Raw genomic sequence first — 23,024 nt, forward strand, 5'->3', positions numbered from 1 at the left:
CTGCCTACAGTTTAAATAAATATAAAAAACCTTCACAGTGCAGTCACCGGATAGTCGCAGTCAGATATTCATTCCTTTCTCTGAGGTGTCCCATCAATGATGAAGTAAAGGTGAAGCTCTTCCAGTCAAGAGCTAAACTCCAAGTTAATGCTCTTTGAATAAATCTGGCAATTTGTTTTTTTTTGTGAGTTGTCATTTTGTTTTTCTCAGGTAGAGTTTCACCGTGATTCATTATGCTCGATCCAAGTGTTAAACCTAAGATCCATCATAATTATAGTGTGTCCTCAGTGCTTGTGAGAAAGAAGACAGAGCACAGAATTAAAATTCTGAGAAGTCAGAATGAGGCCTGCAATGAAGCTAGCCCTGAGGTTTCAAAAAGCTGTTGCTGTAGCTATGGAGGGGAATTTTGCTTTTAGGAAAGCAAGAAAAAACAAAACAAAACTGGAGGCCACCTTTTAAGAATGCGATTGCCAAAGTTACAAGGAATGAATCATTGGCACTGATTTTTACACTGCGTAGCTCCGTAGTATCTTTGTTATGCTAACTGAGTCTGATTGCTGGTGATGTGTCTGCAGAGGGCTGCTGTTGAGTCTGTAACATTGACACCCTGATACTGTCCTCTCCTCTTTCTCAACTCAACTATTGGGAAAGATCAAAGAAAAGGAGGAGGAGGGCTGACAAGAACCAGTGTATGAGATGCCTGCAAAGCTTTAAATAAATAAAAGGGAGTTAAGGCTTCGAATCTGTTGCAGGGTATCTGTGGATGTGGGGCCCTGTTTTGCTGTAACAAATTAAGTCTTCTCTCACAGAGCATGCTATCGTGCTTGTATCTTTGTGAATCCCGTCCTTTGAATATGAATAAGTTTGAGCAAAGCACAGTTGTATATTACTAGGCATATCTGGAAATATTAAAGCTAAAAAAACCCCTGTGGCTTCTGGTAGACTACCAACTGCTCCTTTTGTTTCCCTGCATAGCAAAATTAGATTAGTGGCTTTCAGTGTTAGTATCTAGTTTGTTTCACTTTCCAATTCACAAGAGTTGAGGAATGTGTAAGCAAGAGCCTAACCTTGTCTCCCTCCAGAAAAGAACAACTCTACATGAAAACTTAAGATAAAAGGGAAAATAGGAGCAATAGGAGCAAAGGAAAATAGGACAATGAGCAGAGGGTAAAACTTTCACAGTGAAAGGTTCCTCGGCTGAAATAAGGCTTTGTGGGCCAAGCAGGAATGTTTTTGATCCCTCACAGAAAGTAGTAATGTATTTGGATTAACATTTGGAGGGATAGTTCAGGATGGTCGCAATATGGTCTCTGTGACACTTCCAGCACAGTGGAAAGGACCCTGTTTTTCTCCTACTTGGTTTCTATGTGCCAGGAGGTGAGGATGTGGATTGTGCCTTCTGGAGCTCGGCTTGCTCCAGCCCCATAGGATCAGAGTGCTTTAGGCATCATGCTAATGCCAGAGATTTTACTTTGTTATATCAAAATCTACCTTCCATTTTTAATGGTGAGAGTTGTCTGTTCAAGCAGTTGGCAACTATTTATTAAAAATAAACCAATATTATCTTCCTTTAATGCCAAATGTTTTTACAGTGCATATATTTCCTTGAAGCCTCCTTGGACTGTTTTTGCTAGGTTTGAATCAACTATCAGAAGTCAAATTGGAATGTAAAAATCATGAAGTTGGAACTCAATGGGTATGGAAGTGAGGTATTTCAGATGTGTGGGGCTTGAATTGATGCTCATGCGTGGTTTAGATACGCATTAACTGTATTGATTAGTGACTTACGGAAGCCCAAAACCAGAAGACAAATGAATCTAAAACCTTTGTTTGTGAATGATCAGTTGATGATGGAGTGCTGTGTGTATGTGAATATGCAGCTCTTTGTGGTATGGTTTGTTTTATTAATAACATTTTGTAACGGCTGTCTTACTTTCAACTAGTAAATCAGTGAATAAGTTACGTAGGTCTCTGTGAGCGTGCCGTCAGTCAGTGCTCTGTTCCTTCTTTACAGCTAAACCAGTAAACTAAATGCTGTTCAGTTCTCCATGGAATGTGCTATAGGACAGCTAGGTGTGGGCAAGATTGAATGTCTCCATCTGCAGAGATGGAGCAGAAATGGGCCCTGGTGCGGCTGCTCTGCACTCAGCCTGCTGGGACCCCTCTGAGCAGGGCAGCTCTGACGCTCCCCTGGCCAGTAACTGTGGTGGTTATCTGTGCCTGCTGGTGGCTGACATAGGCCCGGTGCCCATGTGGAAGGAGCAGCAAGGGAAGGAGGGCTGTTGCAGGAGCAGGAGAAAGCCGCACTCCCTGCAGAGTGTGCTGAGATCTCTGTGCCTGCAGAGCAGGAATGGGCCTTTATCTCCATCCAAAAAGGGTCAGAGGGCCTTGTTACACTTCTGAAAATGACCTCAAACGGGTTTGTTTTGTTTTAATCCTCTCAAAGCGTCACCATTTTGTATTAGGGTATATCAGGACTTCCTAGAGCACAGCCGGATGTTGGTGCCTTCCCTCAGCAGCCCAATACTGCCTCCAGTTCTGCAGCACTGTGCGGTTTTGGGCTGATTTTCTTGTCACATGAAGCAAAGGAGTTGCTATCCCTCACTTGGATATTTGGCTGTCCGGGGGTAAATGATAACTTTTGGATCATTTTTGTCACTGGGTGAATAGCACAACAGTGCATCAAACCAGAAATCTTTGTGGCAGTGGGGTGTGATTCAGGTCACTGGTTGAGGGTCACCAGTTCAGGTGCATGCAGACCCATTCATTTTTGTGCAGAGTGTACAGCAATGTGTGCTTGTGAGAACTCGGCAGTTTGTGGTTAGCTTTTCCTGTGAACAGTGTGAGTACTGAACAGGGGTTTCTGCAGTTACAGTCAATGTCACCTGGACCACTACCAGACAAAATAATATAATGTAATACGATGATGGAAATGTTCTTAAAGATTGCTTCCCAGAACCGTAGTTAGGATACATCTCGGCAGTCTGGCAACTCTCCAGCTGACAGGAAGCTTGTTTCTCCTGTAACCAAATGGCTTGGATGGGGGAGATGGTTCCCTGTGGGAGCACACAGTGGGCAGGTTGGCCTTGGAGCTGGAGCAGGTGGTGCTTTGGGAAGGGAGGACCCAAGGCACACTAAGGAAGGCTTAACTTCTGACAAACCTGCCGAATCCTGCATGAATGGGAAAGTGATGCATTGCTTTTTCCCCTTCTTATCTGCTTGTAATAATTTCTGTACCTCTCTGTTCTCCATCTCTCATCCTTTTCTCTGCTGCCCACGCATTAGAAAGTTTTATTTTGACAAACAGTTGGGAAAGATTTTGTTTTTCTGAACTTGCAAAGCTCATCCCATGAGCCCAGCAATTGCTGTTTTCTCTGTTACATCTGAACATCTCTCAAACGTTTACTTCCATTCTTTCATTAAGTTGTGGGTCTGGCTAGCTCTGTAGGCGCCTATCTTGCTTTTGTGACGGGGGAATGCTTTAACTGCCCGCAGTTGAGTTTCCTCTGGTTATATGAATGCGAAGAGAGGAGAGGCAGGCGTTGTTGTTGTTTCTGGATGAACAGAGGTGCCCGAAGGGAAGGGAGTCCTCCAGAGAGACGCCGCTGCAGGGCGAGGCGAGAGCTCCTGGCTCGGACCGTGCCTGCTTCTCGCGGTGTAACTGCATCCACTCCGGCGATTTGCCTCCGCGTCCGCAGGCTCCTTCGGTCGCTCGGCCGCGCTCCACAACTCCTCGCGAGCCCCTCGGAGTAGCGGCAGGTGGCTGCGGGCTCCCGGCACTCGTCCCCGCCGCCGTCTGTCGCTGCCATGGCCGTCCCGTCCCGGGAGCGGACGGGGCGGGGCGCGACGGGCAGTGCCGCCGGGCATTATGTAAGGGCGCGGGGCCGCGGCCGCCCGACGCGAGAGCGAAATTCCTGGGGGGAAGCGGCTCTGCCGAGCGCCGGCGGCTCCCGGGGGACGGGCGGGCGGCGGTGGCGGCCCGGGGGGGGGGGGGCGCCGGGCGAGGCGGCTCGCCCGGGGGTGGCCGCTGGCAGGAGACGCCCGGCCGCGTGCCCCGTGCGGGCGCTGCCCCTTTAAGGGCCGCTCGCCGCCCGCTCCACAGGCAGGGAGCGACCTCTGGGCTTTGACAGCTCCCCTAATAACTAGCAGCGCGCTGGCTCCGCCCCCGACGCCCGATTGGGCGGCGGGCCGGCACGGCGCGTGCCGATTGGCTGGCCGCTTCCCCTGAGCGAACCTTTAGAACTCCGAGACACAATATTCTGTTACATTGTAGCAAAATGGCGACTGTCATTCACAACCCCCTGAAAGCGTAAGTAGGGCTCAGAACCGCACACGCTCCGCGTGGTTCCGGTACGAGAAGGGGCGCCCGCCCGCCGCGCCCGTCCCCGGATCCCCGCTTCCGCGCGCGGCCCCGGCTCGGCGGCTCCGGGCAGGCGGCGCGTCCTGCGGCCCCGGGCGCGCACCTGGCGGCGTCCCGCGGGGTCCGGCGGCCGGGGCGGGGCGGGCAGCGGGGAGCTCCGTGCCGCGAGGGAGCGGGGTGCGGCGCGGAGCTGCGGCGCAGCGGCCGCCGTGCGCGCGGAAGGCTCCGTCGCTCCGAGCGCCGAAGAGTTGGTGCCTCTCGCAGCTCTGGAGCGGGCACCGGGGGCGGGAGGGAGCCTCGGCTGCGGCCGCTACCGGCGTCCCCGTCCTGCGAGAGACGTGGGACCGCTCGCCGTCCGCCCGGCTCTCCTCCTGTGTTTCCCTTCGGTCGCGGCGCGCGCGGCTAATCCCGGAGCATTAGGGAGAGCGCGATCCGGCTCCGCGTAACCTCCTACGGGAGAGTTCTCCCTCCCGGGGCAGCGCTCCCGCGGACGGAGCGCAGCGCGGGCACCTGGCGGCGGCGCTTCTCCGCACTCGCGGCCGCGCGGAGCGGAGTCCGGAGCCGAAGTGAGGGCTGCGGGGTGGCTCTGCTTTCTTTTCTTCTGCTTCTTTATGTTTGTTTGTTTTTGACTCGCGTTCCTCCGGCTGGAGTTGGAAAACCACTCGGAGGTGGTTTCGGGGACTCCTGCCGCCGTCTCTCCGCTGTCTGCAGGGAGGGAGAGCCTCAGGCAGCGGAGAGGCGCTGACACGTTTGCCGGCTCTCCCGCACCGTCCTGGCAGAAAACCTTCGCTTTCATTTCGCGTGCGCTCCGCAGCGCCCACACGGCCGCGGACAGCAGCAGTGCAGGTGCCCCGCGCTCCTTCAAGGGGATCCCGGGGCCGGGGCTCGGTACCCGCCGCCGCCGCCGCTTTCCGGACTCGCGCCGCCCGTAGCAACTTGTCGCGCTGCCGCCCCGGGCGCTCTGTCCCGCTCGCAGCTCCCGCCCGGCTTCCAGAGCCGCTCTCCGCGGGCAGCGCTACCTGGGAGCCCCGGGGTGGGGGGGGGACAAGCGGCCGGCCCCCGGCCTCGCCGTGCAGAGCCGGGAGGGCAGCGGCAGGCTCGGCTCCTCTCGCGCGGCGTGGGAGAGCGCGAACAATGGGCAGCTCCTCTCCCTGCCTGCCCAAGTGCTGTGCTGAGCGGGGGAAGTGGGACCGGCGCGGGCTGCCCAGCACCACCTGCATTTTTTATTGAGAAGTTGTTTAATAAAACATTTTATAATTTTCACTCATTCTTTAAAGTTGCTGATCGGGAAACAATACACATGTAAATAAATTATGCATGGAGTAAATTAGGACGAAAGCGGTAGGATGCATAATAGGGGAAAGGACGTAGCGCACAACGTTTTATCCTCATGTGTCCTTCCTGACAATGAAAGGGAGCCGAATGACATTTGCATTTATCTGCGTTTTGATTGTATCTGAAAACCCACAAACGCCCCCTACAGAAACTGCCCGCACAAAGGTTTCGTTCCGAGCCGGGGACAATGTAGGGACCGAGACATCCCAGCTCAGGTGTCAGCAGCCCCGGCTGTGCCGCGCGTCTGCGGGTGCCTAGAGCTCAGTTTCTCTCCGGCACTTGGACATACGTGTGGCCTCGTTCACGCTGCTCTGCTCTCGGGATAACGTGTCCATGTACCTGAGCGTTCCTGGGAACACGCTGCACGGAATAGCTCGGTGCGTGCAGTCCCCCTGGCTGTGATGGGCGCTCCCACATTCAGCTCGCCTCTCTCTCTGCCTCTTTTCTCACTTGCTGGTTCTCTTCAGGGGCTTTCGTCCCTCTGCTCTTCTCCCCCTCACTGCCTCTGGCAGTCTGGTCAGCCCGACGCAGCTGCCTGCTATTTCTGCCATCCAGCACCCTGCTTACCTACACGGTGCTCTGGGGCAAAAACGGCAGAGATGTGAGTGTAACAGATCTGCGAGAAAAGGGCACCAGGTGTCTGGATAAACACGGAGTTCTTTGCCTGCAGAAAAGGCAGCACTCAGAGTGCTGATGGGCAGCAGTGGGTTGGAAATGCTGGATTCATTGTTGTGTACTTATCTCTATTTTTTTTCATCTTCTTCTTTGGATATCTTAATGTGGAGACGCTTGAGCAGGGCAGCAGAAGAAACAAATGCAATGAAGTGGTATTCTGAATGACTTGAAGTGTCAGTCAGAAATCTCAGTGGGCTCTGTAAACATTAATTAATTAAACCTCTCATCACCTCTGTGAAGAAGGGATTATTGCCTTTGTTTTGTGGGTGACTAAACTAGGACAAAGTTGTTAAGAAACTTTCTGAATTGAAGACCAAGTGTAGAGCACAGCAGTGCAGCTTACAGCCTTAGCAGCTAGCCACGTTTCCTCCACCCCTGCCTTACTAGCGATATGCATACGGTACCATAATGTATTTAATGTAATTAAGATCTTGTAATTTACAGAGCCCGATCTAGAAGTGGAGCTGATTTCCCCCACCCTTCCTCTTTCTGCACTCCCACAGCTGACTTTTATTTCATACAATCAGTTAAATGCACTCGCTGAGCTGCTGCTGCCTTTTTGGCACGAGGTTGCCCTGCTGCAGCTCTGCCCTGATGCACGCAGGAGGAGCTGCTGCTGGCTGTGTCCCAGTGTCACGGTGCAGTGCCCTCCCTCCTTTGGCTCCACCAGGCCGTGGGACAGTGACTAACCCGTCCTCGGCTGGCCGTGCTGTTGGACAGCCCTGATGTGCTTGGGGAGGTTTATTCCCAGCCAGGTGGTTGGGAACCGGCTCAATGCTGAGCGCAGTGCTGGAGCTAACCTTACAAACCCTACTGGTCTTCTGTGTAGCTGCTCTGCCACGAGCACGTGGCAGCGGTCAGTTTTCCAATGGCTGTGCCCGTTGGATAGAATAGCCCTGACAGGCGGCTCCAGCTCTGGAGGACCACTGGCCTTCACTGTTATGATGGGTTCTGCGGCATGCGGCACCAGTGCAAAAAGGAGGCACACCTCCTTGCTTAATGTCAGCAGCAGACCAGCAAAGGTCTTTGGGCCCTGTATGGCAGGAGTATTTTGTAAGTGTTAGCTTGGGCTTGACTTCAAGCGGGGGTCTCAGAACTGGAAGTTTCCATATCCTCTTACCCACCGCCAGAACAACCCTACAGTGTGACTAAGTGCTGATGGAGACAACTTATTTATTTGTTTGTTTGTTTATTTATGTATTTATTTATTGTCTGGATGTTGTTGCATAAGCAGCTGGTTGCTAATTCTTAATAACAAAGTATGATGTGCAGTGCTTCTTCCAGCAGGTGGAAGCAACAAGATAGATGGACAGTTAGGTTGCCAGTTCAGCATTTGCAAGTGATGTGAAGGTGATTTTAATGTGGCTTTGCAGAAGGGAGTGCTCTTCTGCTTGACAGAACACGGTTGTTGGATGCATTAAATCATGTACCAAAATCTCTACAATGTGGCTCTGAAGTCTCTTAAAAACATAAATGAGCCCCAGCATGACACATTTCAAGCCAATACTGCTGCCCACATGAACACTCTCTATTCTGTATCCCAGCACCACCCTTCAGTGAAAATGATGGATGAATGTTTTTGTATTTATGCAGGGAAACATGAGCATAAGAACAAAGTTGTAGGGGGCGAGAAGGGGAGGAGAGAGCCAAATCCTGAAGATCTGAAGATGTGCTGCTCTGAATGAGGAGAGCCAGATAAATGTGTTACAAGTTACAGTGTTTGTCTGGCCGCATGAGTAACTTGTGTGTGAATAGCTGTTGTAATGCTTTTGTAAATTTGTTCCGCTGGTGAGAATGGACAGAGCTTGTGACATAAAACTCTCACTGAAAAAAAAAAAACAGATTTAAAAAATATGTGGTGTGTGAAAGCAATACTGAGCTATCCGGGATGAGCTACAAAGTTCCAAAGATGGGTGTTTCTTGATGGTAATACTGAACTATATATCCTGAGGTCTGGGTTCACAGCGTCCAGTAGGTTGAGTCCTCAGTGGGTGAATGGGAGCAGTGTGCCAGGCGGTGCAGGGGGGCAGCCCTGGAAGTGAAATGGGGTTCTGTCCTCAAGTGCTGGCGGACTCCAGGGAAGGTAATGGGGCGCACCCGATGTGTAGCCTTGTGGAAATACACTTCTGCCTCTGCTTTCCTCCAACTGGAAGAATGGCTTCCTGGAGGTGCTTTGTCTATCTCATTGGCTGTGCCCCTGCTGTCTAGAAAAGAGACATTCCAGGTTCTTAGAATTACCATGTGCTGAGACTGGTGTTTTCTCACCCTGCTTTTTCTTTCAGATTGAAGCTGAGTTTCTTTGCTTGGTAGCTCAATTTTACAATGTATGAATTCATTCTGGGCTCATCCTTGTGCTGTCTATGAGTGATGATGCCTTGAGTAAGAACAATTCCTATACTGTGCATCCCTGAGGACTTGTCAGAGTAGGATGAATGCGCTCTGGGGGCTGGCGCTCTTTCCCTTGGCCGAACAGAGCCCTGACCTGGGGATCCCCAGGCTCAAGTGGCACATTGCCCCAGGCAGAGGCAGTGCCGTTTCCAGCCCAGACTGGGGCTGCATTGGGGTGCATGATGCTGCTGGCTTTTGCCTTGGGCACAGACTGAGGTTTACAGATTACTTCTTTCATGCAGGTCCCAGTTTTATCTTTGGTTTGTTTCTTTCAAGGTGATCAGTTTTAAAGTGCTGTATCTAGGAGACAGCATACCTATAAAAATGCCCATTTTAACTTTTTTTGAGGGGAAGTGCTTCTTTCTTCTCTTTAAAAACTTCTGTGCAGCTTGTGGAAGAAGCCCTAATATGCTGGACCAGTATGTGAAATGCAGAAAGTGATTTTTCTTTCAAAAGAAATAAGGAAACTCTCTGCTGCATTTTTACTGTCTAAACCAAGTTACATGCAACAAATAGCCTAAGTAACTGCTTCAATCCTGAATGTTTAAAATTCTTATTTATCTTTAATGACCTAAACTATTAGAAGTACGAGCCTCCTGTACTTTTTTTCCCCCATTGTTATGGATGGTTTATTTCCCAGCAGAGCGTATTTTAACCACAGATTCCCAGCAGATGTTTCAGAGAAGAATAATGCGGTGTCTCGGCGGCTGCTGGCCAATATCCCTCTCGCCCCCATCTCCTCCAGCATGGGACCAGTGAGGCTGTGTCAGCACACAGCTCAGCTTTCAGTTACCTGCCCGGCTGGGTGCGGTTTGAGCTGCAGCCACATGGAAGGTTTTGCTGGCAACCCAGTGCTCTCGAGGGAGGCTCTGCTGGGAGCCACCTGAGCAGTGTGAGCGGGGCAGGGACGGGTGTCGATGAGTGTGCACTGGGGTGGCTGTGATCAGCATGCGTGTGCTTGCCAAGCCCTGAGTCATTAATTTGGCGTTCTGCTGAGCTGTAGCTGGGAGAGAGTCCCCCGCTCAGATGCTGATGGGGACGCTGACTCTATCAGTGTTGTTCTGCTGGGGAGGAAGGCTGGAAGTGACACTTAGGGTCTCAGTCCCCTAAGGCAGAATGGAGCCAGCCTGGCTGAGGATCACCTCTCCATTCATGCAACACAGTGCACCGTATCAGGCTTTGACATCTGATAACACCGTCCTTGCTTTCTGTTAATATGAATAAATCAGTATATAATGCCAACTGTAATGATGTAATGTACGTATTAAATCTAAATACGTGAAAGAAAGGAGCTCCACATAATTTAGTTTCCTCCCCCTTGTTTCTTGCCAGACCCCTCATCATTTTGGCTCTTTACATGTAATAAAGAGTGCTCTGGTTGGGGTTCCTGATTTCTTTGGTTAAGACTGAATTCTCTACAAACATGTGGTTTAATGGTTTCTTCTCTGTAGGGCTTCAAAATCTAAATCTGTCAGACTGTGCAAAGAAAATCAGGTGCAAAGCAGAGAAATAAGGCTGTGTCCCAAGCTGGTTAATGCCAGCCTGCCCTACCGCATCAGCTGGCACCGCTGATGTGATCTGATCAGATGCGGGCATGCTACTCCTGCCAAAACACAAAGCACAGTGCTTATGCTGCTTTTCTGCTTGGAGTTGGCTTCATGCTAGCCACAGGAAGATAGATTATGCCTATTGGAATAAAATTACCTCTTCAAAGTATTTTCAGCGTTTTTTATGTTTTGGAAGAGTAAGTGAGCATCAGTTCAGTGCATTGTGTCATACAGCTGTGAAATTTTTGATCTGGTTCTAGCAATTTTGCAATTTGTAGTGTTTGTAGCCTGATGGCTCCACAGCCCAACATGTGATTAGTTGGAGATGGGGGAAAATTGAAATGAATGGAACTGTATTCCAGATAGGAATGATGGAAATGGAGGTTCAGAAAGATGTTTTACTGCTAACCTTCTTTGGTCTTGACCATGCATAAAAGCTGCATCATACTTGAAGTTACTATTCTATGAGTTTTGTAATATCAGAATCAGAAATATATCAGAAATATATCAGAATCATATCAGAGCCCACTTAGATCTATATACAAGCTTACCCTGGTGACGTTTCTTTTTTAAAAGAAGGGTTTGGAAGATTGTAGGTTTCTATGTTTTCTACAGGTTCTTTCTGCTTGCAGCTTTCAGTTCATTAACATATACCTGTTGGTGTAAGATATGGAACAGATTGGGATCATGACTCTGAGATCAGCACTTTTCATAGCTGGCCTAATGCAAGTTAGCAGCCAGGAGAGACGTGCTGGGTGAGTGCTGGTGATGAGAAGACTCTGTGGTGAGCTCTTTTTCCACAGGCATGGGTGAATTGCAGCACTTCTACTGCTTCCTGAAACCTAACTGATGCCTAGACATTACCTTTCAGAAGTGCTTCTCCAAAAAGGGACACATCCTCTGTCAACTGTGGTTACAAAGTCCCCAGTGATTGAACTGGTGGTGAATATGGGTGAATGTGATGTTAACACTCCTTCAGGTACAGAGGGGCCCCAAAAATTTCTCCCCTCTTTCTGTTCTCTTCCGCTGATGCAAATGGACAGGAACTTCAGCAGTTAGCTGGTCTTATGCTGATAGCAAACAGGCATTCATGAGGTCGAAATCTAACAAAAAATGTTGATGGGGAAATATGTGGAAAACCTTCTCAGTTTCACATCACCAGCTGTGATTCATTGTTGTTGATAAGCTCAGCTAAATGTTCTATCTCTCCTTAGCTTTCCTCTCCCCTGCCTCTCAACTCTTTCCCCCATTGACCTCTACAGCAGAGTCCTAGCTGTTGATTTATCAGGGCAGGCTAGCTCAGCACTGTGTGGAGATTGCTTTTAATTAACTCTCTTCGTTTTTTCCAACCTTCAGGGAGCAGCAACCCTTTAATGATTTTAATATTTTATCTGGATTTATATCCACCTTAGGTGTTGTTTGTTGCTCTGCTTCCTCACGTGTTCTTCCTGAGCCATTTCCCAAAACGAAATGTTTGTTTCAGGTCCCTCATATAGAGTGAGTCGGAGTGTTTTAATGGCTTCTGAACTGGGAGGATGGCTCTCTGTGACCAACTGTGGTGTTTGGAGGAGGGTGGGGAGTTAGAGGTGATGCATTTTGGTGCTGTCCTGGAGCAAGGCTCCTTCCAGAGCTGTGCCTCATAGCTTTGAGTGGCAGCTTTGTTCCTTTGTGGCAGTGTGGCAGATGAGAGCTTGCTGAATTAAACCTGACTCTTCATTGGTTTTCATGGTCGGAGTTGTGAGCTTATTCTCACAGTCAGGTATGAATCTCAGGCTGAGTAAAGTACATGCTAATGTAATGACCTGTTGCTAAAATATAGTTAACTTCCAGTGCATTAATATAGGTCAAAAGGAGATTCCTCATTTACCAGAAAAAGACTTTTTTGCTGACTATGAATAGTTCTGCCAATTGAGATTTCTTCAGACTGATCATAAAGCAGGTGGACAAAACTTCTCCCACCTATAATTTTCTTATGAGAAGGTGCTGAGGAGTTCCCTCAGGGATTGTTAGAGGAGGAAGCTCAGGGGAGACCTTAATCTTATAGAGTACAGTGACCAGAAAGGAGGTTGTAGCGATGTGGGCATTGGCCTCTTCTCCCAGGTAACAGCAACTGGACTAGAGGAAATGGCTTCAAGATGCAACGGGGGGTTCAGGTTGGATATTTGGAAAAACTTCTCAGAAAGAGCGCTCACGCTCTGGCACAGGCTGCTCAGGGAGGTGGTGGAGTCACCTTTCCTGGGGGTGTTGAGAAATGTGTAAGTGTAGCACTGAGATGTGGTTAGCAGGCATGGTGGAGATGGGTCCATAGTTGGACTAGATGACCTTAGTGGTCTTTTTCAACTTTAATGATTCTATGATTCTATGAATTAGAAAAAACATTATTTGCGATCTTAAGAATGTGGCGATTTCATTCTAGAGCAGGAAAACACTCTATAATCATACTCAAGGTTTAATACATCACAATCCCTTTTGTGGATTTTTTTTTCTCAGTCCTTCTTATGGAAGGAATGACATGACTAAATGACTTGGTTATTGTTGCACCATCAGCTGCTGATATTTGGAGGACAAGAAGTCCTATTTCTTTGCTTTGAGCGTGGAGTGTTAGGCAATATATGAATGATATGAATGAAGTGAAAGGAAATCCTTCCTGGTTAGCAAGCAGGTCCTCGGTCCAGCTGATATCAGGAATAGTCGGGAAGTAAAGTAAGACTGTCTGCCTGTTTCTGATAGGCAGAATTAACTGAAGAATGCCATGAAACAACATTTAATGACAGTGCTTAGAGCTGATGGGGTGCAAAAATTTTACCATCAAAATGAAATGAATTACACTAAGTGGTAAGTAGTTAAAAATATTTCCTCCCTGAATTTAAAAATATCCATGCTGCCCACCAGATAGCCTGCTCAGTATAACTTGTATAACTCGTGCCTTGAATCTATAGATACTGATGTGAAAACAGTGACTCAGTTTATTTTACAGGGCTGCTTGTAAGTATGTGTGTTTGTAGAGCGTGTTGGTAAAAGAGGTTGAGAAGTTCCCAAATCTAGTCCTCTTACTGAGGAAAGTGTCTCTGAGACTCTAGCTGAGAGGAATATGATGCTGGGTAATGCTTATGAAAAAATTGGTGGGGCAGCACCAGATCACATATGTCATCTGGACTGTGGTTTGTGTATATGTCCTTCGTATCTTCCTCTGCAGTACACTTCAATTTAACCAAATAATTATTTGGGTATATTTTTCCCATGTTGTTGCTGTGATTCCACAGTAACTAACTCCTTATCTGATTTGATTGCAAATATGTTTGGTTCAGGTGTTCATTTTGCTGAGCCGAACTGAAAAAAAATTCCCTTCTCCTCTATTACCAGCTTTCTAGTTTTGTTTCCCTAACTAGCCACAAAACCCAAGGCTATCAGAGGCTGGCTCTCCTGAGAATGTCTTCTGAATTCTGCACTGCTGCATACACACAGCCCACGAAGTTGAGGCCTGGCTGGCCCTTACAAAGCAGCCCGTTTCTCAGGCTGCTGTCACCAGCAACCTTCTCCTCCCTGCACCCCTTGGAGGGGAAGAAGAGGAACAGATGCAGGGTGAGTGCTCTGCCTTTGGAAAAGTCTCTGACCTGAAAATGGATTGAAATTCCAGCCGAATGGTTCCTTCCCTTGGTAACAGAATTGCACGCCTGGGCTCTGAGCTCTTTGCATTAATTCCATCTCTGCTAAACTTTACCAGTCAATTAACCATGTCCATCTCCTGCTCCAGCAGCCACATGTGCTGTTCTGCCACAGCAGGGTTTTGGAGCAGTAGCTCCCCGTAGCCTTTGCTGCAGCAGTTTTCCTCTGGCAGCTTCCCTCAAGCGTGGTTATCAATTAGGACCTGTCAGGGTTTTCCTGCCGATGCATCTGTTTTCAGGACTGCAGGACTTTGACCTTTTGCTGTTGTCTTTATAAATACTACTTTTTCCAAGAGGGGCCAGCTCAAATGCTGAGTGTTACATCTTTAAACTGATACAAAGGCTTCATGAAAATTTCAATCTTAGTCTGGGGGGATTCTGGTAAACCTGGATATTTCTTTTGCTTTCTGACATTTTGCTACCCTTGGGTTTTGGTTTTGCTTGTCAGAAAGGACTCATTAAGCTAACCAGTAGTTCCAGTGTTGGGCTGCAGGAATCACCCATAGTTTAGAGCTCTCCTTTGGTCAGTTGGCTAGCAGATGGGACAGGAGAGTGGCAGGTTCCTGCAATCTGATGTCCAGGAGGCACTCACTGATGAGTTCTGATGCAGGTTTCCTCCAGAGGGAATTCTGCGCTCCTCTCTGCAGCTGGAAGAGTGGCTTGGCACTGGCACTGGTGAGCTCTTGGCAAATGCTTAAGAGACCACAGCAGTAGCTTGGACATGATTTTCATGCATGCTGTACTACCATCAAAACTTGAATTGGACTACAGTGTCTATTAAAACACTATTAAAAAGATTCTGTATTTAATATCTTGCCTTGAGTGCATGGGTGATCCTGGTTAGTGGATAGATATCTATGTAGGTTGTTCTGAAAGTAATGTATCATATTTATTTCCATGGAAACTACAGTGACTACAAAGAGCACAATAACACTGTTTGGTAGAGTAAATTTATAGGTACAAAACACTGTTTTTCAACACAGTCACCACCATTAGCCAATTTGCACAGCTGAGCTGATGGTGAAATGTTCTTTATTTCACATTGTGACAGCTGTGTATGGCTGTCTTCTACAGGGCTTGTCTTTCACATCACTGTTGCCACTGCTGAAACCCACCACCTCACTATACTCATACCCACTGTTTGGTCTTCATAAAAGTTCAGCAAATGTCAATGGGTGCAATTTTTTCCACATGGATAAATTCAGTGACACATCCTTGCTTTGTATGCACTTTCATGTCAGACACTGTTTTGACAGACTGCCCCTCTGCTGTTGTCTGTGATATGGCAACCAAATGTAATGGAATATTGGCGAGAAGGTTCAACCTCTACTGTCATACCACCAACATCCACCTCTGATGTCGTAAGCCAACATAATAAAATAAGAGGCATGACTTTCAGAGCAGTCCTCGTATATCGTGAAAGCTGCCATCTGATTTGGCACTAATTGGTTCCTATGTGGGCACTTGGAGACGAGAAGACAAAGGACAAATTGGCCAGAGAGGCTCAATTAAGAGAAGGGAAGGTTTAAGAGAGGGTTCCTAGGTCTTACGTCCAGTCCCCTGGTACCATGTCAGATAATCCCTTTCATAAACTGAAAAGTCCTTGTCTTAAATCCCCAGTTGGACTGTTTGTTCCCATTACTCCTCTTGGGAAGGTTCCAGAACCCACTTCTCTGGTGGCTGGAAATAGCATTTTAATCCCTAGCCTAGCCCTACTTGTGACCAGTTTATACCCATTTGTTCTGGTGCCAGAATGGAGTTGTTAGTCTAAATAGTGTTGCTTGGTTCACGTCTTCCTCTCCACTATCGGGAATTTCTGTGACACTGTTGTGAGTCCTCTCATCGTTGTTCTGATGAAATAAACTATCTATGCTATCTTTTACTTCCCTTTAATCACCTAAGTATTTATTGCCTGTACCTTCTCTCAGCTTGGATTACTTCCACTTATCTTTCTTGAATATGAATAGACAGAACTGTACTCAGTGTTTCTTCCAGATGAGCTTTTGCCCTCTACAATAACTTTAATTTTACCTCTCATGGCAACGCTTCGATTCTGTATTTGTTATTGTTTCACGCTGGTTGTTCACAGTCATCCTGTGACAGATGTAATGTCAGCCTGTGATTTTCTTATGTTTCTTCTGTCCTCTTTCAGCTGTCGTTGTTGAGGAAATGATCTCCATGGTGTCTGCTGAATTTTTTTTTACTATATTCCTTCCGCCTTATTCTTGCCTGATATTCTTAACTTTCTCGATGGCCCTCCAGCTTGGGTCATCAGCACACATTCTTCTTGTGCCAAGGTCATTAGCAGAAACGCTGAAAAAGATCAGTCTGCAGACCAGGTTTTTTTTTGTGCAACTCTGTAATTAACTTTCCTTCAGCCAGTTACTGTCTTTGGTAGGACATAAACTTTGTCCACTTCTCTTTCTCTAGTTCTTCAGGTGTATATCATCATTCTTATACTTATCTTTGTCTTCCTATTTTTGGTAATCTTTCATGCTTCTTGTTTTTCATTTTGCACTTAAAAAAATTTGATGTGAATAAACTCAGGTTCAGTTAGCCTTACTGCAATAATTTGCAAAGTTTTAGAGCAAAAATGTTTTATTTTGCTTTCCATACTTCAGCAACATAGTACTAACCATGATTTGCAGTATCTGCTTAAAGAACTTGCTAATAGATGTATGATTTCACATGGCAGTTCTCAAGCAGATGTGATTCAGTATTTGCGCCTTCACTGCACAACTGTGGATTCCACCTCAGGCATCCTCAGGCACAGTGTTTCCTTAGCTCTTGGCCTGTTCCTACATTATGCTTTATCTGTGTACATTCTCACTGCAAAACAGCTGAAATTTCTTTAATCACTTGTGTTTTGATATCTGAAGAATATTATTGTTTCTTAATAGCTTTCTCAAGTTCCAGCTCTTGACTTTGGCATTTCTCCTTTTATCACTCTACATCTGACCTTTAAGATCCACTTTTTTCTTGTATTACTATGGTTTTCTGTTCCTGAAGTGTGTCTGCTTAATTCTCCTGTCCTTTTCCAGGGTAATTATTCAGCCAATAACTTCTCCAGTCTTTCCAAAACAGTTCCAAACAAAGTTCTGCATTTTTGTCTTAAAGAAATTCTCCAAGTTCTGCTTTGTTACTCTCACACTTAAAGAGTAGGTTTGAAGCACTCAGAAACAGGTTTGGAGCACTCTGTGATGGTGATGGGAAGTGTACTATTTTGTACCTATTCTTTGGACTGCACAAGTCTGAAGCTGTGTTGATTTAGGGCAAGCAGGGGCAATTATGCTTAATATTAAGATAGTTCACTTAATTAGTTTGTGCCTAGATGTGGCTTTTAAGAGTTCAGCAATGTAAAACCATGCTGCTTCTTTCATCAGAGTTGCAACCACTATGTAAAAATCCGGATTAACAACATGAAGTCATTTTATCTTAAACTACTTTGTACAATTTCTTTCCTGATATTATTGATCTTATTTGGAGAAAAAGGTAACTATGCAAAATATATTTACATTTTTGTATGTGTATATAGTATAGAAAAGAAAGAATATGTTTACAGATGGTGTTTAGGAAAACACGATATTGTTTGTTAGTCCGTGTCTTGGCATTTTAAGCACTTCCATATTCTTCTTACTAATTTACTAATTTACAGAAGGATGTGATTCAACTCTTTCCTATCGATTACTTTCAAAAACTTATAAATAGAATTTTTTTAATCTTTATTTATTTTATGAGGGAGGGCTCTGGGAACTTTTACAATATTACAGCACTCTTTGGATCAATGCATGTCCCAGCAATCCCTTGCATAAATGACCTAAAATCGTGTGATCAAACCTCTTCTCCCCTCCCCATCCCTAGAGAGATATTTGTAATTAGATAAAATGAGGACAGAATATGCATAAGTATCTGTTATGCTGGGATTCCTGCCCAGAAAGGAAACTAACGGCCTGAGCTGGTCATAATCTTGTGCACCCTGTATGCTATTGACAAGGCTATGGCTTGAGAATGTTGGGAGTTCAGAAGCAGATTTTGGCTGCTGTTGAGTGGTAACCTTTCTAAATTGACTGTCTTCCAAAACAAATGGAATTATGCATCCTATATTTTACTCAGCGTTCATTGTTGGGGACGTTTTGCTTGTAAGGGAGGGCCTGACTCTCCGATCTCATGCTTTATGCAATGGAAGCGAGTGTGAATTACTGCTGCTGTGGTTTGGAAGTGTTTCATGTTCACTTTGCCCAGATGTAAATGACCACATGAAGTGCAAGACAGAGGAGATCTGGGCCTGGAATTGTTGCTGGTTATTTTTTTCCATTTCATCTAGCAATTACTGCTCGTCTCCGCTTCTTCAGCAGAAAGCACTGTGGTGTTCTGGGAGTGAGTTCTCTCTCTCTCAGCTCAGACTGAAGAGCCTCTGAAGTCTGTATGCCAGGTTGTCTTCTCCTGAGATACTGCACCATATGAGAGGATCAGATAGGTGGCACTTTGGAAATCTGGAGGTTGCTTTTTGTACTATTGCAGCTTTCTTCTTTCTCTCAGTGCAGTTGGTAGGTGTCAGCTCACCCCTCACAAACTTGTAGTTTTTCAGTGCTCTGTTAGATTTGTGTTTTTGTCTTGTGGCTTGGCAACAGTGAAACATAAACCCTGGTCTCTTATGAATCTGTCAGTCTTCCTCAGCTACCCCAGCCATTGGCAAATCCGCTGATGAAAAGCTGTACTTGAACAGACAGGCTGTCTGTGTGCTGGTCGTCTTCTCTTGCTTTGCCTCAGCATCCTTGGGGTAGATGTCAGGGAAGGTAATGGAAGTATTGATAAAAGAGGAGCAAGGTCGTGTGAGAAGTTTGTCCTGCATGTTTGCAAGGAAGGTACTACCCAGTATTTCCACTGCTCTGCCCATTGCAGCTAAATCTGCAGCCAAGACTTTGCTGAAACTCTTTTATTATTCCTTTTTTTTTCTTTTTTTTTTTTTTTCTCATGATTATGTCTGGCTTGGCATCTTTTTGAACCGAGGAAGGTTGATTCGTTTGCCCTCTCCACTTGTAGTAATTTGCAGTGGGAGATTTGGGGTGAAGCTCTGTTTTCTTGTGCATATGAGAGAGCAGGAGCTTCTTTGGCTGGAGTGGAATGTGTTGTTTCAAGGCATCGAATGTGGAAAAAAACCCGCTGGCTTCATACAGACTATGGGTTTTGTTTGTACTCAGTCAGTGTGAATTCACTGAAGTCCAAAATGTTGTGCCAGTATGAGAGATAAATCAAGTTTCTGTTATTTCAAGACAGCCTAGCTACCTTTCCCTTTAACTTCTCAGAATCTTCCCACCCTGTAGGATATTCAGCAACACCCTGTGCTTAGAATGTGTGAGCAAATGTTGACATTAGCTGCCACCTATGAGATCCTTAGCAGAAGTCTATAGCTTAACACGCAGGACGGGCAGCAAGATGACTTCTTAGTAACGGGGATGGATCTGAACAAAATCCTGGAGCTCAGCACTTCTTGTGAGCTTCCAAGATTGAACCTGGATCTGAAGTAAAATGTCTTTAATGGACAGGATCCAAACACCCACATGCTTTGGCAGAGCTCAGATCCAAATTTTGTCTACCTAAAGAATCAAGGTTCTGTTTTCACGTAGATTCATTTACTAGTGAGAAGCAAGGGAAGGGATAAAACAGAAAATATGACACATTGGCAAAATTGTTTTTCAATACTGTTTTTCAAAGTTTTTTCCATGAGGCATCAGCAGCTCTTAAAAATCACAGGGAGAGAGTACAGTTGTCAATGAGCCAGAACGGTTAAATGCTTTTAAATATTTGAGTTGGGTTATTCCTTCACCTTTCTTTCTCACAAACATGTCTGGTAAAACTCCAGTAATGAAAACACTTGCTTGGAGGGAAAAATAAAATCCTTTTCAGCAAGTAATGATGGTGACATTTTAATCATATCATAACAACACTGTTAGCAACGGTTTAGGTTTGGCATTGAACATATACACAACATTTGTTCTTTTATACACTATCAGTATTACATAGTAAAAATAGCACAATTGCAAAACCCATTTGCCACCCTTGTGCCAACTTTGTTCAGCTGACAGTTGCTGTTTGAACTTTTAAAGCAATGTTTCGTCCATATGTTAATACCAACTGCACCATTAATTCTCTCTGCTTTCAAATGATGCTCTGTGCCCTACAACCACACACAGTATTTACTTCCCAGTCTGGGATACCTGCGAGACCGTATCTGCCAGATAAGCTGTGCTCACCCTGGGTAGCTCTGTACGTCGAGTTGGTAAAGAGCAGTATTAAGATAGCAGCTGAAGAAAGATCCCTGCTGCCTGTGCAGAAGTTTGTTATAGCCACTTAGCTTCACTGAGCCATTTCAGGATGGTGCTATTCAGAAAATTTCATCTTCCTACTGGGAGACTTGGAGCTATTCTACAATGTTTTGGATGCTGTGTGTTCTCTGTAGTTATTTGCTGAATGCTGATCATGTAATTCTCACTTCAGTTTAATAACGGGCTTTTGATTTTCAAAAAGAAACAAAATCACAGGGGCAAACCAAGGCTGAGAGCATACAGTAAATGAACACTGTAAGTGGTGTGCTGCGTGGTAACAGGTGGAAGTCTTCACTTGGATCAGGCTGAACTGGTTCTGGTTTAACAAAAGATAGAACTTGCCCCAGATCATATGGTGCTCCCTGAGGTACATACTAGCAGAGTGCTGGCTGATACACAGATATACTTGCTACTGCACCATCTCACAGTGCTGGAATTCAGCTTCAGTAGGTACATATAGATCTTATTTCAAAGCCTTTAGAATTCTGCCTCAGTCCTACTGTTAAGATAAAATCACGTTTTATTTTGGGAAGGTTGTCATTGTTTTCTGTACTTCTGTCATGGTTTCTCAAGGATAGGGGATAAGCATCAAGTTGGTAAGAGTGAATCAATATGCAAGAGTTTGTGTGTAGACTAGAACCTGATCCCAGAGTGGGCAATTGATGGAATGTCACACTTGAGAGGACGTCCCGGGGGATAAGCTTGGACATACAGAGAGAAGCCAAAAGTGCAGCTAAGAAGTGCCATTTACCTATAAGCTATGGAATGGTTTTGTTTTCTGACAGGCCTTTTTGGAATTTTGCTCACTGTTTCCTTTTACATATTTATGAACATAATACTACAGTGAACTTGATTGTCATGACTGATACCAGACCCATGCTTATAAAATTGCATGAAAATCCTTATTTGTTCCAAGATGCTGTTAGGGTTGTTAGAGCTTTGTTTAGCTGGAAATTGTTTGAAGAGTGATGAAAGTTACTCCATAATAAAATTGTAGCTCTACAGTGCTTGTGTGAGACATTTGTTTTTCTGATTTAAGCTGGCAGCACATTCAAATAGCACTGCTCTGGCTGCAGGGGTGCCTGCGCTCCGCAGAGACTTGGTGCTACCTGGTGGTATAGGTAGCTCTTCGTCTGCCTCTCTCTCCAAGGGTAAGAGGCCAACACCAGTTCTAGTCTGGTTATGGGGAAGGGAGTAGTAGTAAGAGGAGGAAAGGGGAACCGGGGGAGAATGAGGTATGCTTCTCCTTTTCCTACTGGAAGGGTTGGGAGGTGAGGAAATGGTGCCTGCATCCGGGGACCGCAGCTCCCTTCCAACAGTAGCTGTTTGGACTCCGCAGACAACTTAATGCTCAGCCTGGTTTCCAAATGCCTTTGATAACGTTCTTTTCTAGAAGCTTCTAAAGAAATTAAACTGCCCTGGAGATTCCTCTGGTACTACAGTAGTTGGTTAAAAAGCTGGAAACACAGGCATCTCTCAAAACTGGTCATCTCTCATGTCACCTGTGGATGCCCAGCTGTGTCAGCAAGTGGGCCTGTGCTGCCTTGTATTTGCAAATGGTGTGGGAAGTAAAGTGGACAGAGAGGCAGAAAACTTAGCAGCTAATTGCTAATTATATTGTATCTATAGTAATATATGATATATACTAATTATAATAATTATATTCCAGGTTGGAAAAACATAAGGTCGCTACAAAGTATTGAGGAAGGACCATGAGAACCTGAAAAATTGGGCTAATTGAAATGGCTGATCATGTTCAGTTTAGATAAATGTAAATTAATGCAAGTGGGGAAAAACAATCTCAAATTAACATACATAGCAATGGAGACAGAACTAGTTACTGACACTGAAATGAAAGGTTTTGGAGTTATAATAGATAGTTTCGTCAGTGTATGAGCTTTGTGCTCAATGGCTGGGGAAAATAATAAAGTAATAAGAAAAAAAGGAAGAAGTAAGGGAAGATGGTCTGAGTATTAGGAGTTATTATTTACAAGAATGAAAATATCATTGTTATGACGTATGAACCCAAGTTTTGCTGAGTGTTAAATAGTGTGAGCAGTTTGGTCTCCTCGCATTGAAAAGGATAAAAAACCTCAAAGGTGTGCTTAGAAGAAAACAAGGACGATGAAAAGGAACAACTTCTCTATCAGGAGCTATTAAATTAATTTGGGTTTTTCAGGCTGTTCGAAGATTTCTGAGGATTATGTGAAAGAAGCATCATTGAAGAGGCAAATGGGATGAATGTTCAATTTCTCTTGAAGTTGGAAGTTAGCACATGAAATGAGGTCAAAAGAAGCTGGTAAAAGATGCACTAAAAGAGATGCTTTTCACAAAATATTAAATAAAGCTGTGGAGCTCTTTGCGATGGGATGTATGGGGTGTTACAGTGAACATAGGTCCAAAAAGCGTCAGCTTCACAGACGGAAAAGCCTTCAAGAGCTATTGAATACCAGATGTCTGAATCACATTTTGCTGGAGGTTGAGAGACTGTGTCACTGTATTTTCTGTAGAATATTACTCTATCCTGTCCATATTTTGTGCACTTCCTTAGGGATTCCTTATTGGCTGAAGTTTGAGACAGGATCTTGGGTTTGGTGGACCTTTGCTCTGACCTGGTGTGGCCATTCTTATGTTTCAAGGGCTCTGGCAGTCATATAGTACTTAGCAGTGTTGCAAGAAAGGCCTTGAGAATTTCAAAGTAAGAGACCCAGAAATGCAAGGCAGAATT

General features: G+C 45.6%; 1 protein-coding gene across 5 annotated transcripts in view; it reads left to right on the forward strand.

Annotated features, from left to right (window-relative positions):
• Window positions 1-4,272: 4,272 nt before the first annotated feature.
• Window positions 4,273-23,024, forward strand: part of DPF3 (double PHD fingers 3) — a 159,587-nt gene continuing 140,835 nt past the window's right edge. Inside the window, exon 1 of one of the 5 annotated variants that reach the window (XM_042814597.1) lies at window positions 4,273-4,309. The gene's annotated coding sequence lies outside the window, so the exon portion shown is untranslated. The remainder of the gene's footprint in view (window positions 4,310-23,024) is intronic. The other 4 variants (XM_042814598.1, XM_042814601.1, XM_042814599.1 and 1 more) reach the window with 4 other exon arrangements.

The sequence above is a fragment of the Centrocercus urophasianus genome, unplaced genomic scaffold, assembly GCF_019232065.1.
Source record: "Centrocercus urophasianus isolate 14NV4802_14NV808 unplaced genomic scaffold, USGS_Curo_1.0 seq_14, whole genome shotgun sequence".
Classification (NCBI taxonomy): Eukaryota; Metazoa; Chordata; class Aves; order Galliformes; family Phasianidae; genus Centrocercus; species Centrocercus urophasianus.